Here is a 5,308-nt window from a genome sequence, read left to right on the forward strand (position 1 = left end):
AGACAGACAGACAGACAGACAGACAGACAGACAGACAGACAGACAGACAAACAGACAGACAGACAGACATAAGGACAGACAGACAGACAGACAGACAGACAGACCAAACCATAAGTCCCCTCCGGTTTCACTGGAAGGGGAAATTAATCGAGCGATAATTGACGAAGAGGCACATGATTACAATTTTATGTGCGTGAGCTTGTTAAGACACTCCCATCCTAAAGCAATAGGAAAGTCGGAATTAGATGTTAACAATAATACATCATAAAGTGGCCGTTTCCTTGACTTTAAGTAATATCGAGTATTTTTTACTCAATGAATGTTTACATATTCTCAAAATAAATGCAAGTGAACACGTTTTATTTTTACTTTACCAATTACATCATGTTTTCTCGTTAAGGAAAACGTAAATAACATGCAGGGTTTTTACATTGATCAATTCTGTTATTGTGATCATAAAAATAGCAATTGGATCAATGACCAGATCAGCTTAGAAAAGTGGAAAATAGATCGGGTGTTTTTCGCTTGTGTCACGCGAAAACATTATGGGTGCGTTTTCATCTTGCGACCAAGAAAAGAATCGTTCACTCGAAAAATAACGTCAGAGAAATTCCATTTGTCTTCTAACAATCAACAGATTAAATAAACATGCTGAAATAACTGAGGTCTGATGATCTTTGTTACGCTTTAAAGGGGCCTTTTCACGTTTTGGTAAATTGTCAAAATTTAAAAAAATGTTTCAGATTCGCAAAATTTCGTTGTAGTTATGACATTTGTGAGAAAACAGTTATACTGAACATTTACCATGCTCTAAAATATCCATGATATGCATCTTTTGACGATTTAAAAACCTGAAAATTATAAAGCGTTGCAACGCGAAACGTTTGAATAATTTGGAGAGTTCTATTGTTGTCGTTATATTTTGTGATACTAAGAGGATTGCTTATATAAGGTATAACATTCATAACTCATTGTTGAGCACGGATGACCGAGTGGTCTAAGCGATTGACATTAACTCCAGGGGTCAGTGGTTCGAGCCCAGTTGAGGGATATTTTTTTCTTTCTTTAATTGTATTCTTTTTATTGTTTTTACTGGAGCTGTTTAGATCCAATGTTTACATTTATCAATATAGATCTAAAGCATGTAATGACAAACTTCAATACATGCCAAAATCTGTGAAAAGGCCCTTTTAACTGATATTACTTTGAGAGAAGAAACTTACTTGCGGTTGAAGGCTTAAATATTATTTTGCCGAAGAAAAAAACTTATTTTTTTAATTATTCTAACCATAACTTTCCGTAACCGTGTAAAATTTCTGTTTTCGCACGTAAATGGCAAAACGACATTCTTAAGATGCTAATTATGTACACAACCTTGATTATTTCAATGGTGTTACATCTGAAGTCCTTCTAAGTGTGCGCGTCGGCGTTAAATCAAATACCTTATTGAAACACATATACAATGAATTGCAGTTTGATAGATATACATTAACTAATGCTATCTAGGTTTATTAAAAAGCGTTTTCATCGTGAATTTTGACATGGTTATTTTGAAGCTTCGGTGCTCGTCACAATGCGTATTCAACTAGTACGTGTGACCTGAAAGTGATTAATATGCAATCACTTTAACGTCGCTTTGGTGCCGCAATTTTTAAAGAACTTTGCTACTCACAAAGGTACTCATATCATGGTATTATTTCGAATACAAATAAACATCAAGCACTAAGTGAGGCCAACAACGAAATAATCCGAATATGCTGTGTACATGTAGCTTATTATATTATTTACACGTCTTTAATCCAAGTATTTAATACATTTTAAATTAAGTTAAGAACAGAGATTACAAATAGGTAATATATCATTTTGTATCATGTTATGTTAACTGCTGCAAACCAATTGCCTTGCACAGTTCTTGAACTCAAGTACCAAATTTGAATTAAAATATTATCCACCAACTTGACAGAAAATAAGCTTTTCTTGTTATTTCAAGTGTCCAACAATGTGGCTATTTAGTCATGAGGAATAACATTCGACCGCTGTCATTATACTATTTGAGTTGTGTTTCACTTTCTTAACATAAATGAGTACTGCGACACGTTTCTTGTACAATTATGACATTCAATCGGCAATATTGATAGGATAGGAAATCTTTATATTCTTGGAGAAAGGGCAAATTAAGAGAAGGCCCTACGTCTAAGAAAAAAAAAATACACTTGACACACGGACTGATCATCATCCTTTGTAAGAAATTTGTCATGTAAACTTCCTACTCCGCAATATCTAGGTAATTTATTTATAGAATGGTATTCTTATTGACCAATTAATAATTAATAAGTGACTTGCTTTCGACGAAGAATGGTACTTGAGTTGTATATAAAACGGGAGAAAATAACATATCGCATATTCTTCTAGTCAAACTTGATTGCAAAGCTAATATTTATAACTGATTCCTAGTAAGTGTTTTTTCGTTTTCATTGTTGGATAGTGATATCTAAGGTGTATTTTTACTAAATAATCATAATTCAGTTATATTAATATTAAATGTGTTACTATCAGATTTGTTGTTTTTGTTCTTTCCACATTTAAACTGGAACAATTAAATGCAATAGAAGTGGTAGATTTAAACAGTAATAGAAGGTTGTGCTATTGTTGTTTGATTGTTGCAGATGATGAACATGCCTATCTAAGTTGTTAACATTTGACTATATCGTTTGATCAATTTTCAGTATTTAATTTAGCTGTCAGCTTTGTAAATAAGCAAGTCATGCGATGATAATGGAGTTTTATGATCTTTTTGCCTTAAAGATCAGTAAGTGGCTATTAATAATGGCAAAGCGGATTAAGCTTGATCTAATTTATGGTCTTTACTAATTATAACTCCGTCATAAGCACATACAAGCGTAAATAGATGTATTGCAAATGCGCGAAATTACTCTCTTATTCTCAATTTCAGACGATGATGCGTTACCTGATGTGCATGTTAGTCCTAACGTTGCTGCTAAGTCAAGTGGCTGACGTGAATTCAGCCGGGCTATGTGGGAGGCGACGTTGTCCACCGGGTTACCATTGTGATCGCTATGGCAGCGTATTCAGGTGTACTCGTTGGCAAAGAAGGTTCATGCATCCGGGAAATACGGGAAATACGGACGATGCTGGGAAGTAATTAACGGTGTGCGTTTCCAAAAAATGGAGTTTCTATCCGATGACCCTTATATCGGTTATGATAATTACAAAACTTGGTTTGGACATGTAAGAAATATGTTGTTATTAATAAATATTCATATGTTTATTTAGATTTTGTGTGTGAACAGTTTTCAATAGGAAGATATCTAGACATTATAGAGAATGAGAACTGATTTATGGTGTAGACTATTGTATTTACCTATTTTATTATATATTACACAATAACCGATCATATTGTTACATGCATATGTAATAAATTTTGGTGGAGCAAGATATTCATCACAGAGTAAAGTTATTTAATTATAGACCAAACTTGTTTGATTCCCATTGAAGTTTCCAATTATTCATGTCAAACACACAATCCGATATATGTTGTTGATACGTACAAACCACTTATTGAATTTGTAGGTATATATTCTACAGTTAATAAACAAAAACGTAAGCATCATTGCCACGAAAATCTAGAGAATCTATCATAAACAGGTATGTTTCGTCAAAGAAATTACGTCACAGGAGAAACGTCGTTACGTAAAAAGTTGAATTTAAATAGTTGTTCGGACAGCTGGTTTGCAAATGAATTTTCGTGAAGTAACAAAAGAGGCTGACATGTTATATGAACGATAACAAATGGCAGAATTTGGATGAACGTTTATAATCGGCCTTAGCGAATGGCTCTTGAGCCGTTATATAGGCAGCGGACCGATAATAAACGTCTTGTCCAGCTTTTATGTCGTGTTGTATCTTTTGTGATGTATTGTATTGAGCATTGGTTACTTACACTTAACACAAAACTAATAAGAACATAAGAAACTAGGATGATAATTCGACAATAACCTAAGACAGAGCACCGCCTTGTAACGATCAATGCGAAACGTGGGGGAAGGGTTAAACTGATTATATAGAGCGCCAAACCACTTAGCCCACTATATCACACATGTAAATAAACATAACCCTCATAGCACTGTATTTCAAATTCGAAAAGAAAACATAAAAGAGAAATAAAATTCGATTCAATTTCAATTTGATTACTTAACCCATAATATCAACTCTCTGAGGCATCCTGTACGAAATGTTCCGCCCGGAATCGGCACGGAATCGCAAACTAAATTCCGGGCGTAAAAAATATTTCCGGGCTTATTTTTTCTATATATGATTCTAAGAAGAGGGGCGGATTCGGGGCGTAATCCGGGCGGAAAACAGGGGCGAAATATGTAAATGAGGTGGGACGGAATTTCAAATTTCGGGCGGAAAGCAGTTTACGGTCGGAATTCAGATTACAGGCGGAATGTTAAAATTACGGGCGTTACTCAGATTACGGGCGTAATTTAGGTATCGGGCGGAAATCGGATTACATGCATATTGTAAATATACTCATATAAGGACAGGCCATTTGAAGAAAACAAAAGGCGATCGCAAAAGCTCACCATGAGCACTTTGTGCTCAGGTTAGCTAAAAACTAGTCAGAATTATTACAATATATGTTTAATATAGTATCTTTATATATTATTCTAAGATAATACATTTTAAAAAGATAGATCACCATTATATACTTATATACTTCTGCAAATGCGGAAAAAATGCTGAAAATCCCCGCATTTTTTCCGCAGTCACAAAAAATGCGGAACTTAAGCGGAAAATGTACGCATTTTCGTTCCGCATTTCAATGCTACTTTTACTATACAATGTAGCTTTTAAAGACATACAATAAAAATATTCATAATATATACATACACAATGATTTGATAGACATGCACTTTAAAAAAAAAAAAACCGTTCTTATACACGGCCAAAATAAAAAAGTTCACTCTTTCACTTTGAAGGCGATTTTTAAACTGCTTTCTTGAGTAGGAATTCATCTCTATCACAACATTGTTCAGGTCCGCGATTCTACCACATCCTATGGCATAATCTGAAATGCAAATTAATATTTAGTACAACTACAGTTCACTTATTGCAAATACTGTTAATAACTTATGTAGAATAAATTGCTTTTTCAAACTTTTCATAAACTCAATGAGATGGGAAATGTTATGCCACCAGCAACCTTTCTCTCCAATCCTATGACATATTCTGAAAATGAAATGTTAATTTAAGTACTTACTATATATTTTAAAGAAATTTGTGT

This window comes from Dreissena polymorpha, chromosome 5, assembly GCF_020536995.1.
Source record: "Dreissena polymorpha isolate Duluth1 chromosome 5, UMN_Dpol_1.0, whole genome shotgun sequence".
Classification (NCBI taxonomy): domain Eukaryota; kingdom Metazoa; phylum Mollusca; class Bivalvia; order Myida; family Dreissenidae; genus Dreissena; species Dreissena polymorpha.